Source organism: Macaca fascicularis, chromosome 20 (genome assembly GCF_037993035.2).
Source record: "Macaca fascicularis isolate 582-1 chromosome 20, T2T-MFA8v1.1".
Lineage (NCBI taxonomy): Eukaryota > Metazoa > Chordata > Mammalia > Primates > Cercopithecidae > Macaca > Macaca fascicularis.
Window position 1 is genome coordinate 25153216 of NC_088394.1, and position 15249 is coordinate 25168464.

Genomic DNA, 15249 nt, shown 5'->3' on the forward strand with positions numbered 1-15249 from the left:
AGTGCTGGGATTACAGGCTTGAGCCACCGCGCCCGGCCCCTTACAATTATTTAAACCACGACACGACTACAGCCATTCTTCGTAGAGCCACACTTCCCAGGCTGCAGTTGCAACTACGTGGTCTTCCGTTATTTCTCAGTGGCTTGCTGCCTTTACCCTCTGTTTCTTTAACCATTTAAAGGTGTCTTAACTTTTCCCTTCTGTTCCTGAGACACTCTTGTCTACTTTTTAGATCATCACATATTTAAGGGAGCAAGTGATAGGATCAGAGATACTGGATTTTGAGTCTAGACTCCACTCTTACTCACTTGGGCACGTTACCTAACATTTCTGCACCGTCATGTCCTCATTTGTAAATAATATTATGGGAGACATTACTCATGAATACCATATTTTCCTGTTTTCTCCTGCTACACTTCAAGCCTCCTTGAAATTAGGCATGGTCATGTGACTTGTTTACATCAATTAAAAATGGTACATGCTACAGATATTAAGAGCTGGTACCCAATTTTCCATTCTCCCCTACCCTGAAGCAGCAAACCCAGAGCTTTGTATTTCAATGGTGGCTTCATTAGATGGCGGAGCATCCGTCATCCTGGAATTCCAGGTGTCGACTTCATGGAGCAACCTTACCTCCATCCCCTTGCATCTTACCAAGTGCGTTGTCCATGTTATAGAAACAAGAAATAAACCTTTGTTGTTTTAAGACACTGAGGTATGAGGATTGGTGGTTGCTACAGAATAGCTTGACCTGTTCTAACACAAGCATCCATCACAGGGGTTTGTCATAAGAATGGGATGCGATAAGCATTTATGCAGTGCCAGGCACAAAGAAAATGCTCAATGAGTGGAAGCCACTGTTAATGATATTCAAGGCCAAGGTGCCATGTCATAGATTCAGTGATGCTCTCCCTAGTCTGCTTCTGTCTCCTTACCTGACATAATTAGCTGTGCCCTCTTCTCCCCTCTGACAGCACATAGAATCACAGAAGTTTTTGTGTTAGTCTCTTTCCCATACCAGCTCTTAGAATCTCTAAAATTGGAATGCCTATTATTGCTATCACTTACTCCCCAGATCTAGGCACAGTGCCTTGCAATCAAGTGGATATTTGAAAAACCTTTTTGTATTAAATTGAGTGAGCTGCATTGATTTGAATATTTCTGTAGCTATTGTGGCTAGCTTAAGCATTATATAGTTTCCCCTACTCAAACCTTTATTTTATCCTATTCATTAAGTTTATCAAAGGCATCTGAAGCACTGAATACTCAGTGCTGATCTCAACCAAGGCTCAACAATTTTTTTTCCATAAAGGGCCAGGTGGTATGTATTTTAGACTTTGCAGACCCTGAGGTCCTTGTCACTGCTACTCAATTCTTCTGGTGTAAAGTGGAACTGGCCACAGGCAGTACAGAATTTGATTGGGCGTTGCTGTGTTCCAATAAAACTTTATTTATAAAAACAGATGCTGGGTCACATGTAACCCATGGTCAATGCTTGGCTGGTCCTTGGCCTAGACAGACACAGGCTGACATTCTTATAGTCCAGTCCAGGGAAGAAAAAAAAATAAACTAGGAAAGAGTTAAATAAAGGCAATTATTTCACATGTGCCCTGAGTAAGAAAAAACAGTCATATGATGATTGGTAGGGGGAGATTATAGGGCTACTTTATTTGGACTGTGAAGTTGAGATGGCCTCTCTAGGGGAGATAATATGCGAAAGAAGCCCAAAGCAGCCTTGTAGGATCCAGGGAGGAAGAAAATTGCAGAGAAAATTATAGAATTACAGTGGAGTGTCTAATACAAGGGTCCTGAGACGGGAGTGAGCACAGCATGTTGAAGAATAGAAAGAGGGCAAGAAGCTCCTGGTGAGATGGAAGGTTTCCTGCAAAGTTTGGAGTTTGCTGTGATGGTCTGACTGATTTCCCTTGGCTTAGCTTTATTGCTTTATTCCTGGCCAGGTCCCCATGGGCTCGCTCCTGTGGTGCCAGTCTCTCCTGAGCATTTCCTTCCTTCAGATGTCTATGAGAGGTTATTACACCTCCTTTTGGGCATTGCTTATCCAAGCTAAACAGACTTAATTTGTTTAATCCCTCCCTGATGTTTCAGAGCCTCCGGCTTATGGGCTATCTATGGAGACTTTAGGAGATTTCTTTTCTCAACACCATCAAGGTCCATCAGAAGTAGCCTCTTTGCTGGAACTGGCTTTCTCTAGCTCTTCTTTCACTTGTTTTCTTTCTGAATGCAAGTCTCAAAGCTCACATGCCAGCTAATCTCTCATTTTCTTTTCTTGTAAGATTGTAGGAACTGAAGTATTAAATGTTTCCTGATCTGAACAGCAATCATGCTTCTATCACCATCTTTATCTCCTGAGATCCTTATTGTTCCATTCAAAGGACTGAATTTTTTTTTTTTTTGAAACAGGATCTTGCTCTGTCACCCAGGCTTTGGAGTACAGTGGCGTGATCATAGTTCACTGCAACCTCAAACTCCTGGGCTCAAACCAAGCTAGGACTACGGGCTCACACCGCCATGCCTGGCTGATTATTTTATTTTAGGTTTTTTTTTTTTTTTTTTTAATTTTATTTTGTCGAGACAGGGCCTTACTTTGTTGCCCAGGCTGATCTCAAACTTCTGACCTCAAGTGTTCCCCCTGCCTCAGCCTTCCGAAGTGCAGGGATTTCAGGCATGAGCCATCACACCAGGCTTCTAAGGGTTGGAATTTGTTGTAATTTCCTTTGTTCTTTATCCCTTGAGTTCCTGGTTGCTAATAGCATATTAGTTCCTGGTTGCTAATGCTTCCTGAAGACCCTGTGGCTGAACATTGCCTCCTCCGTCCAGTGGCTCCACAGTGATGAGTACATGGCCTCTCTGATGGGAAGTTATCAGAGTTACGACTCTGATGGGAAGTCATGTCTCTACCAGCCTCTTGCTCATCCGGCTTTCTGGAGACTTTCTGGAGAGATCTCAGCCTGGTGAAATGAAGCCAGAATTTAGATCCAGAAAAATTGGACTCAAATTCTGATGCTTCCCTCGCAACTCTGTAATTTTGGTCAAGCATGGAAACACACCAGTAACACCCATTTCTCAGTATTGTGTAGACACTAATAAAGGTGGCACATGTGAAAGTGAGTTCATTTGTTTATTCATTCAAGAAATATTTATCAAGTTTCTATTACATACCAGGCCCTGTATAGGGATCCAGAGATCCAGCAGTATCATAGATTATCAGTGAACAACATAGACCAAGCCACTGGCAGAAAGAATGATAAAATCCTTCATTAAGAAATGAATACACATTCTGCTAGTACAGGAATTAGCTAATCAGTCCTATGAAACACACACACACACACACACATACACATATATATATATATATATATAAAATAACTGACAGGTAGTTGGGTGTAGGTGAAAAAGCAGCTGATTTAAAGTCAGACCAGACCAGGCAAATTGGCTCATGCCTATAATCCCAGTGTTTTGGGAGGCACAGGAGGGAGGATTTCTTGAGATCATGAGTTCAAGACCAGCCTGGACAACATAGCAGGACCCTGTCTCTACAAAAAAATTTTTTAAATTAGGTGGGCATGGTGACATGCACTTATAGTCTCCTATAGTCTCAGCTACTTGGGAGGCTAAGGCAGGAAGATTGCTTGAGTCCAGGAGATCGAAGCTGCAGTGAGCTATGATTACACCACTAAACTCTAGTCTGGGTGACGGAGCAAGACCCTGCCTCTTCAAATAATAATAATAATAATAATAATAATAATAATAATAAAGTCAGCCCAGCCAACGTTCAAACCTCAGCTTTGCCAATTCCCAGCTTTACCAACATGGACATATCAACTCATGTGTAAAATGCGGTAATGGGGTGTACTGTCATGAGCATTGAATGCAATTCATCTAGGGCAGTCCTGGAATGCCATCTCCCCAGTTCATCCTAATTCTCAGTTTTCTCAATTCACTCATGTCCCTTGGTCAAATGTCACCTCTCCATTGCTCTATTTGTGATCACTCGCCCTCTAGCACCCTTGTTCTGTTTTGTTTTATAGTCCTTATAAATACAAGAGTATGTCACATGTTTATTTGTTAACTATTGTCTGACTCACTCAGTAGAGTGTCAGCACCATGAGGGTGAAGACTGTGTTTGTTTTCAAAACAATTAGAACAATGTCACTTAATAGGTGCACAAGAAATATTTGATGAATGAATGAAATGCATAAAGCCTTTTGACCCTTAATAAATATCAGTCTCTTCCTTCATTCACTTCTCTCCTCATCGATTAGTCTCTGAATGTGTCTTCCATAATTGCACCCCTCAATCTTTTCTCTGTATTTTCTGACAACCTGATCTTGATTTTGTTGCATCTTTAGCATCTGCATTTATGAGCCCAGATGCGGAGGAGGCACTGCCTGGGCTGTTGCCTTCTTGCCCTTCTCCTCCACTTCTCTGCTGTCATTAAGCGAAAAATTTCTTCCTCCAGACCACCTCGTTGTTCAGGGATATTTTTTTCCAAGGCTTTCATGCAGAACGTGCTGATTAATTGTTCTTTAAACGTGTTTGGGGTTCCATGTTCCACCTCTGTTTGTTTTTGTGACACCTGGAAGAGCAGTGGTAATTAAGAACTTGCTGGCATTTCATTTCCCTGATGGGACTTGGATTTATGTAATTTGACCATTAAAGTAGGTGGCAGACACATCGCTGGCCATGAAGAGTGGACACTTCCAAGGGGCTCAGATGTATTTACTTAACAATGAATAGGATTTCAATCATCTGGATGTGGTTAAAGCAAGCCCAAAGCTGTGCTGGAAGGTAAATAATGAACCACCTGCTCACAAGAGGCCTTTTTCTTCCCATTAAGGGGCAAGTTGGCACTTGGATTGGGATTCAACCAAGCCAAGACCTCCTAATGGAACCTAATGGAACCAAGGAACACCTGGCATTCCATTGACTTGTCTCAATACCCCTGGCTCCCTCACTCCCTCAGCGTCCAAGCCATCAGCAGGTCCTCTGATTGAAACCCTTAAGGAGCTCTGAAATCTTTCCATTTCTCACTATCTCCACCACTATGGGCTAAGCTGATGACATCTCTTGCTTGGATTATTGCAGTAAGGCTGAGTATCCCTTATCTGATATGCTTGTGACCAGAAGTGTTTTCGATTTGGGATTTTTAAAAAAATATTTGCATTACACTTACTGGCTGAACCTTCCTAATCAAAAAATTCAAAATCCAGATGTTCCAATCAACTTTCCCTTTGAGCACTATGTTGGTGCCCAAAAAGTTTTGGATTTTGGAGCATTTTATATTTTGGAATTTGGGATTAGGGATGCTCAATCTTGAGCTTTGTTTCCTGACGTTTCTACTCCAAATTATTTCGCTTTGACCCTGCCTCCACTCAATGCATTCTTCCAACGGTAGCTAGAGTGATGATTTAGAAACAAAATAGTTTTGATTATACCCATCACATCCCAATTGCTTAAAAGCTTGCAATGCTTTTCTAGTTCTTTCCAGAAAAAGATAATGTTTCCTAATGAGTGTGGCCTCTTCTGAGGTCCTGAGAGCCTCAATTCCTGCCTCCACATTCTTGTCTTTTATCCAGCCACACTAGCCATTCGCCCCTGCCCGGCACACTATGGCTGCATAATCTGTGGGTGTATTGTATTCTTCTCCAGGACACATGTTCCTCTTCCTCTAGGTAATGCATTCATCATTCAGATCTCAGTTCAACTTGACTTTGTGGAAGGCTTTCCAGTCCTCCCGGGGACTGTGGTGATAGTTTTATGTGATGACGTTTGGTTGGTTGCTGCTGTTGATGAGCTGTAATGATGAATGATTAATTGTGGTGGTTAATTATTGTGTTGATTGCTTGAACTGGTTGTTTGGCCACTGTGGTTATTTGTGTTTGGTTGATTGTAACAGTGGCTTGGTTGTTTTGTTGTGGTAATGGCTAGTTGGTTGTGGCCAATGGTTGGTTTGTTGATTATGATAATGGCTGGTAGTTTGTGATGGTTGGTTGCGGACTGAATAGAGGCTGTTAAGTTCACACAGCTCTAATTTAAGTCACACATCCCCCAAACATGTCCATTTCAGTTATGCTCAATGACTGGACGAGGTAGGAGATTGCAGCTTGTCCTGTTGTACATGTGAGAAGCTGCTCATTGCAAACCAACATCTGTGACTTTGAGCTTCAACTCATATGTTAAGTCACAGCTTGTCTTATCTGGCCTTGGATCTTACCAAGTATGCCACATCTCCTCCAGTTAGTGATCATGAGGTCCTCCTATGCTCTCAATTTCAGATGCTTTGGATGAAGATTGCATTTCTATTTGGAATCTCTACAGGATTCCCAACATTTTTTCATGGGTCATGTAGACTATATTTTAAGTCAGATCATCCAAAATATACCTCGCAAATTCTGCAAAATCCATCCAGCCATTTTAATTGTCTCTGAATAAAAGTCTACTTAGAGGATGTGTGTCTAGCTTGTTGCCTGCCTGTAGAGTTGCTCCAGGTTTCCTTCAAGGGTTAGTGGGGTGTGTGTGTGTGTGTGTGTGTGTGTGTGTGTGTACATGCACACATGCCAGTGAATGCCTAACAGCAATTTCTCTGATCAAGTGTCACATGGTAGTCCTGGTCCCACTGTGCTCCTAGAAGACCTGTTGTCAGATCCCCTCAACACCTCACAGAGAGGGTGCATATAAGGAGACAACCTAGGACCCCTAGGAAGCAAAACAGGACCATCTGCATCTCCAGATTGCGAAAGCTGACTTCTTCATGCTGGGAGGTGGAAGGGCAGTTCTCAGTCGGTGGCAACTGAGAGCAGAGCAGGTTATGACCCTGACAGTACTGATAAAGCATGTATCCTGCTTTATTTTGCAGTCCATTGTCAGACCTGATGGAGAAGAAGGATTGGACGCAAGAGCCATAGAGGTTAGGGTGGGGTGTAAAATCAGACAACAGGAAAACTGTCACTGCAGAGCAGGTCTGAAGAGCAGATAGAAAGACAAGGACACTTGAAGGAAAGAAGAAGGGAGCTTCACATGTGCTGAGAGCTTTCTTCATGCCAGGAGTTGCTCTGTTAGCATTCACACACTTGGTCTTATTTAATCCCAGAGGCAGAGTGCTTTAGGAAAAGCCAGAGTTTTGTTTAGACCCTGGATCTACCATTGGGAAGCTTTGTCACTTACGGCTTATTGTTTTGCTTCTGTTAGGTTTCATTTTACATCCAAAAACTGGAACAATGATGCTAAGAGATCATATAGCACACATGGGCTTGTGGCCAGTGAATTGTGAGTTTGAGTTCTGGCTTACCAACTTTTGGTCTCTGCAACTTTGGGTAAATCACTTAACCTCTCTGTGCTTCAATCTTCTGTAGACAAAAAGCATGGCCCACCTGGTAGGGCCTTGTGAACTGCATGAGAAAATGCATAGAAAACCGTTGACTTGACACCAGGCTCATAGTAAAATATATATTTTCACTCTTTTAATTATTTATACTAATTTTTACTTTATAATTTTGTTAACAGGGCTCACATGAAGTAATCTATGTAAAGTATCAGACACATTATAGGTACTTAATACATGTCACTTCCTCCATTTCTGTCCCCTAATTTTCACAACTATATTGTAGATAATTTTACAAAGAAATGAAAGTGGATTCAGATTAGTTGAGAAACTTTCCCAGGATCACACAACTGAAACCAGCAGGACTGGAATGAAACCCACTCCATCTGTCTGCAGTGCCAGCATTCTCCTTGAGATTAAGAGTTGGCAGATCATGTGAAATCTCTCGGTGTTGGGATGTTTATGATCCTTTCGTCTGTCTGCCAGAAGTCACTAATCATTGAGCTGTTGTCCACGTTGGCCCAGATTACCCAAGGTACATGACTGACAGACATTGAGGATGATTCTATAGAAAGCACCAAGGGCCCTTCCTAGAGGATCATCCATTCTTTTTATTCCTGCAGAGGGGCATGAAAAGGGTGCACAAAATTTCCCATGGGAATGGGGTCTTCCTTAAGAACTGATGAGACCCAAAGAGCAGAGCCCATAAAAGCAGCTAGATTCAAAAAGGTGACCTGCAAATCCTCCACTGCCACACAGCAGCCCTCTCCTTGGAGACCCTGGGGGCCCATGTAGAAGATTTGTGCCACCATCCAAAGGGCATGCGATCATAAATAGTCATAAGAGATATTAATTTGGAGTTGCTGAGCCTCCAAGCCACAACAAAGAAAATCAGTAAAGCTGAGTTATAGGAAGGGTTGACACAATGCCACAAAGAGCTGGATAATTCTCCGCCACCCTGGCCCCACCCCTCACCAGGCCCTGAAAGCACATGGAGAGACTTGCAAGAAACCCACAGTGGGAAGATGAGGTGCATGCCTGACTCCTTGGTCACAGGATGGAGTCTCAATTAATGAGGCTAGGTTATGAAGTGAGCACATGAGGCTAACCCAGTGTATAGAGTCAATATTACCCTGGAGAATTCCTTAAATAGCCCATAAAATGCAATCTGTGCAGTTTTATTTATATAACCCTGTAAAATTTTTCTTAGGCACACTCAAGTTTGAGAACCACTAAGGTAGACCAAAGAAAGAAGCTAGCAGCAATGTCAGTATGCAGATACCTGCACATTTAAACCATTCTTCCTTCAAGATAATGAACCGATCCGTAGTAAAGAAGAGGAATGGATGGGGAATTATGAGATGTTTTTCCTTGCCTGTAATGTTTACCGTGATGTATGATAATATTAAGGCTCTGTAACGTTAATGCATGTGATCAGGTGTGTTGTTAGATAGATTAATCAATAGATACAGTGAAAACATCTAGCATAAGATGTGGCACATAATAGATACTCAATGAATGCCTATTGAATATAAATCTTGCCCAATCAGATCCACATACACACTGGTTTTCTAATGTAGCAGAGAAGAGCTTGGACACCTGCTTCTTGCCATTCCAAGGTGTTATTTGCTTCTGTGGCCCAATTTTCATGTCCTTGAGCATTGATTTCATGATACCCTGGATATACCTTGGCGTCCAGCTTTCCTTCTACCTCTCTAGCTGGGGACTTCTGGGCAAAGGGTAAACTGAAGTAAAGTGCCACTGAGCCATAGATATTGATATCATATCCTGAAGAGATGTCAAAGTGAAGTTTGCAATGGAGCATTCAAGTCACCATTCATCCTGCAATGTCATGCATACTTAGGGAGGAAGAGAAGAAGCTGGCATTTGTTAAGTTCCCATGACGTGCCAAGAATTTTACTCATAGGGAATTCAAAACACAGACTCTAAATATACATGGGATGCAGAATCCAACACTTCAAGAATTCACTTTTTCAAGAGATATTTTTTGAGCACCTGCTCTATACTGAGGTCTGCTATTAGTGTGGGGACACAGCTGTGAACAATGATATGAAAACTCCTTCCCTCCTGGGGCTTGAATTCTGCAGGAGGACCACAATATAGAGTGACAGCAAGGCAGGTGGTGGGAAATTCGGGGTGAAATTTGGAAATGCCGAGCTGAGCCCTTAGTGACAATTTACATTCTCCTGTCACCATGGTGGGGGGCAACCTGGATCCTCTCAAAGGGTCAGAATGGGGTGCTCACAGGACATAACATCTTGGGACTTCTAGAACCCTCTTCCTGAGGCACTGTTCAAGGCTCTGTCTTTGGCTCATCCCTAACCCGGTCCATGTCTACACTTCTCTAGGCAGAAAAAAACATGGCAGAGAATTGGCCACAACAGCCTTCTCCACAGGACAATCCTAGCTCTGTTTGGCTTACAGAGGGGGATTATATGAACTTGACCAAAGAGAAACATGAGGATGTTACTAAGATACCAGCCCCAGGCAAGCAACGTGGTTCCCACTGCTCCATGTCCAGTCCCCACTGCCCAAAGGTGTATATCTGATGATTCATCACACCTGGCAGGAGAGAGTCTCTGGCTTTGGCTCCAGATCCTACAAGGTGGGAACATTGTCTTATGTATCTCTGGATCTTTAAGATATGACATGAGACTTGGTACACAGTAGGTACTTAGTATATGTTTATTGAATGAATGAACAAATGGATGAATGATCAAGATAGACATAAGGAGATCTGTTCCAAGATGACTGAATAGGAACAGCTCCATTCTGCAGCTCCCAGTGTGATTGATGCAGAAGACAGGTGATTTCTGCATTTCCAACTGAGGTACCTGGTTCATCTCACTGGGGTGGTTGGACAGTGGGTGCAGCCCACGGAGGGTGAGCTGAAGCAGAGTGGGGCATTGTCTTACCTGGGAAGTGCAAGGGGTTGGAGAATTTCCCTTTCCTAGCCTAGGAAAGCTGTGACAGACTGTACCTGGAAAAACGGGACACTCCCACCCAAATGCTGTGCTTTTCCCAAGGTCTTAGCAACCGGCAGACAAGGAGATTCTCTCCCATGCCTGGCTTGGTGGGTCCAATGCCCACAGAGCCTTGCTCACTGCTAGCGCACCAGTCTGAGATTGAACTGCAAGGTGGCAGCCTGGCTGGGGGAGGGGTGTCTGCCATTGCTGAGGCTTGAGTAGGTAAACAAAGTGGCTGGGAAGTTCGAACTGGGTAGAGCCCCCCTGCAGCTCAGCAAAGCCTGCTGCCTCTAGACTCCACCTGTGTGGGCAGGGCTTAGCTGAACAAAAGGCAGCAGACAACTTCTGCAGACTTAAATGTCCCTGTCTGAGAGCTCTGAAGAGAGCAGTGGTTCTCCCAACACAGTGTTTGAGTTCTGAGAAGAGACAGACTGCCTCCTCAAATGGGTCTCTGACCAACCCGTGTGGCCTAACTGGGAGACACCTCCCAGTAGGGGCCGACAGACACCTGATACAGGCAGGTGCCCCTCTGGGACAAAGCTTCCAGAGGAAGGATCAGGCAGCAACATTTTCTGTTTTGCAATATTTGCTGTTCTGCAGCCTCTGCTGGTGATACCCAGGCAAATGGTCTGGAGTGGACCTCCAGCAAACCCCAATAGACCAGCAGCTGAGGGATCTGACTGTTAGGAGGAAAACTAACAAACAGAAAAGAATAGCATCAACATCAACAAAAATGACATCCACACCAAAACCCCATCTGTAGGTCACCAACATCAAAGACCAAAGGTAGATAAAACCACAAAGATGGGGAGAAACCAGAGCAGAAAAGCAGAAAATTCTAAAAATCAGAGCACCTCTTTTCCTGCAAAGGATCAAAGCTCCTTGCCAGCAATGGAATAAAGCTGGATGGAGAATGACTTTGATGAGTTGACAGAAGTAGGCTTCAAAAGGTCAGTAATTACAAACTTGTCCGAGCTAAAGGAGTATTTCAAACCCATTGCAAGAAAGCTAAAAACCTTGAAAAAAGGTTAGAGGAATGGCTCACTAGAATAAACAGTGTAGAGAAAATCTTAAATGACCTGATGGAGCTGAAAATCATGGCACAAGAACTTCGTGATGCATGCACAAGCTTCAGTAGCTGATTTGATCAAGTGGAAGAAAGGGTGTCAGTGGTTGAAGATCAAATTAATGAAATAAGCAAGAGGATATCCAGGACTTGAACTCAGCTCTGGACCAAGCGGACCTAATAGATGTCTACAGAACTCTCCACCCCAAATCAACAGAATATACATTCTTCTCAGCACCACATCACACTTATTCTAAAATTGAGCATATTACAAAGATGACCCTAAGCAAAAAGATCAAAGCTGGAGGCATCACGCTACCTGACTTCAAACTATACTACAAGGCTACAGTAACCAAAACGGCATGGTACTGGTACCAAAACAGAGATATAGACCAATGGAACAGAACAGAGGCCTCAGAAATAACACTGCACATCTACAACCATCTGATCTTTGACAAACCTGACGAAAACAAGAAATAGAGAAAGGATTCCCTATTTCATAAATGGTGCTTGGAAAACTGGCTAGCCATATGTAGAAAGCTGAAACTGGATCCCTTCCTTACACCTCATACAAAAATTAATTCAAGATGGATTAAAGACTTAAATGTTAGACCTAAAACTGTAAAAGCCCTAGAAGCAAACCTAAATAATACCATTCAGGACATAGGCATGGGCAAGGATTTCATGACTAAAACACCAAAAGCAATGGTAACAAAAGCCAAAATAGACAAATGGGATCTAATTAAACCAAAGAGCTTCCACACAGCAAAAGAAACTACCATCAGAATGAACAAGCAACCCACAGAATGGGAGAAAATTTTTGCAATCTACCCATCCAACAAAGGGCTAATACCCAGAATCTACAAAGAACTCAAACAAATTTGCAAGAAAAAAAAAAGCAACCCCATCAAAAATTGAGCAAAGGATATGAACAGACGCTTCTCAAAAGAAGACATCTATGCAGCCAACAGACACATGAAAAAATGCTCATTATCACTGGTCATTAGAGAAATGCAAATCAAAACCACAATGAGATACCATCTCATGCCAGTTAGAATAGCAATTATTAAAAAGTCAGGAAACAACAGATGCCAGAGAGGATGTGGAGAAATAGGGACGCTTTTACACTGTTGGTGGGAGTATAAATTAGTTCAACCATTGTGGAAGACAATGTTGTGATCCCTCAAGGATCTAGAACTAGAAATACCATTTGACCCAGCAATCCCATTACTGGGTATATACCCAAAGGATTGTAAATCATGCTACTATAAAGACACATACACCCATATGTTTATTGTGCCACTATTCACAATAGCAAAGACTTGGAACCAACTCATCAATGATAGACTGGATAAAGAAAATGTGGCATATATACACCATGGAATACTATGCAGCCATGAAAAAGGATGAATTCATGTCCTTTGCAGGGACATGGATGAAGCTGGAAACCATCATTCTCAGCAATCTATCACAAGGACAGAAAACCAAACAATGCATGTTCTAACTCATAGGTGGGAATTGAACAATGAGATCACTTGGACATGGGGTGGGGAACCTCACACACCAGGGCCTGTCAGGGGGTGGCTGGCTGGGGGAGGGATGGCATTAGGAGAAATACCTAATGTAAATGACGAGTTGATGGGTGCAGCAAATCCACATGATACGTGTTTACCTATGTATCAAACCTGCACATTGTGCACATGTACCCTAGAACTTAAACTATAATAATAATAATAAAAAGACAGACATAAGGAAGCTTGGATGTGTGGATGATGGATGGATGGATATGCTGTGCAGGGGGGAAGATGGATGGTATGATTGATGGGTAGAGGAAAGAAGGGAGGGTGTTGGTATACCTAACTATTGAGAATGAGCTGCATGAGCTAATCCTGTCCAAGGCAACCTGCAGATATGGTTCAGGCAAATGGGTGATATAGAGGTCCAAGAACAAAGGGTGCAGGGCACTAAACGACAGGTGTAGTGGGAGGAATATGCCAAAATCAGCCTCTGGGAAACCCTGCGGATGACTACAGAACCCCAGACTCACATCCACCCTGTTAGGTAGGCACTATCATTATGCTTATTTCATAGATCAGAAAACAGAGGCTCACAGTAGTTAAATAATTTGCCACAAGTCAAACATCTGGTATATGTCAGAGCTAATTTTTTTTAGAGACAGGGTCTTGCTCTGCTGCCCAGGTTGCAGTGCAATGGTGCAGTCACAGCTCACTGCAGCCTCAACCTCCTGGGCTCAAGTGATCCTCCTACTTCAGCCTCCTGAGTAGCTGAGACTGCAGGTGGATGTCACCATACTGGACTAATTTTCAAAATTTTTTGTGGAGTTGGAACCTCACTGTATGTCCCAGACTGGTCTCAAACTCCAATCCTTAAGCAATCTTCATGCCTCCACCACAAAAAGTGCTGGATTTATAGGCATGAGCCACCTTACCTGGCCAGAGCTGAAATTTGAATCCAGAGTCAGATTTCACTCTTGTATTTAAACCTTTAGATTAAGAACCAATCTTGGATGAACTAAACATTGCTCCCACAGTCAATACAGAACTTTTAAAATGAAAGGAACTCCATCAGGCATTGAACACCTGTCATCATCAGACTCCATGAGAAATCTGTACACATTCATTTATTTGTCCATTTAACAAATATGTACTGGAGGCCAAATATGTCCCAGGTACTGGGAATGGAGCAGTGAGCAGGGCAGATAAAAATCTCTGTCCTTATGGAGTTTACATTCTAGCAGGAGTGGCAGACAACATGTAGGTAAACACACACACATACACATGCACACACACACGCACACATGCATGCTCACACCTGCACATATCAGTGGTGATAAGTATTAGGGAGAAAGGCTAGAGAAAATCAAGGATTTTAGAGTTTATCCAGTTTCACTAAAGAGGAGAAGGGGCTCCCTGAGAGGGAGAAAGGGCTGAAACTTCAGCGGGCTGTGTGGCTATCTTGAGGAAGGGTCTTCCCATCTCTTACCTACCTAATTCTCACAACGGTGGAACCTGGAAAGCATTATTAATGCCAGTGTTAGGTATTAAAAGGTGTGAATGTGACAGACATACAGATGGGAAGAGCTGACACTAGGGACTCAAAAAGGAGGAAGGGAAGGAGCAGGGCGAAGGCTGAAAAACGACCTATCGGGTACTATGCTCACTATCTGGGTGACGAGATCAATAGAAACCCAAACTTCTGCATCACACAATATTATCCTGTAACAAACCTGCACATATACCTCCTGGATCTAAAATAAAAATGGAAATTATGCAAAATAAAGGAAAGCTTGCTATTAGGAAGAAAAAGAAGAAAAGTGAATAAGAAATGTTGAGTGCTTCCTTCAAGGTCACAGAGCAGCAGCAAATTTGGGTCAAGTCTGCACACTGTCAGCTGCAAATGCTATTTGGGGCCCTCTCAGACCCTCAAAATTTGTGCTCATGAGCAGGTGTCCTCTTAGTTCCCTGAAGCTTCTAACGATGACTGACTTAGTTGCCCTAGTTTTTGAGGACTGCAGAGCTCATTGTGGTATGTTTGAGTTACTCATTTACACCTGGACACCTGCTCTGAATCCATGGGGCAACTCTCTGATAATGAGGAAACTTTTCCCCTCTGATTTATGAAAATTAGCACCATTGCATTCTTTTTCATGCCTCACAAATCTCCCCCAACCAAACCCGAGTCATTAATACAAACCTAAAAGAAATTTACTTGAACTGCCACCTGGCATCATAAAGAGCTTTCGCTCCTCCCATAACTCCATTACTGTTTTCATCGTGATTATATTATCTTCTGTGATCCTCTTAATAGTCCTATGAGGTAGTCAGGGAAGCTAT

The 15249-nt window shown here is 42.8% G+C and overlaps 1 protein-coding gene across 6 annotated transcripts in view; it reads left to right on the top strand.

The window, feature by feature from the left end:
- HS3ST4 (heparan sulfate-glucosamine 3-sulfotransferase 4) overlaps positions 1-15249 on the top strand; it is a 441709-nt gene that overhangs the window by 390858 nt on the left and 35602 nt on the right. The gene's annotated exons all lie outside the window — the stretch shown is intronic.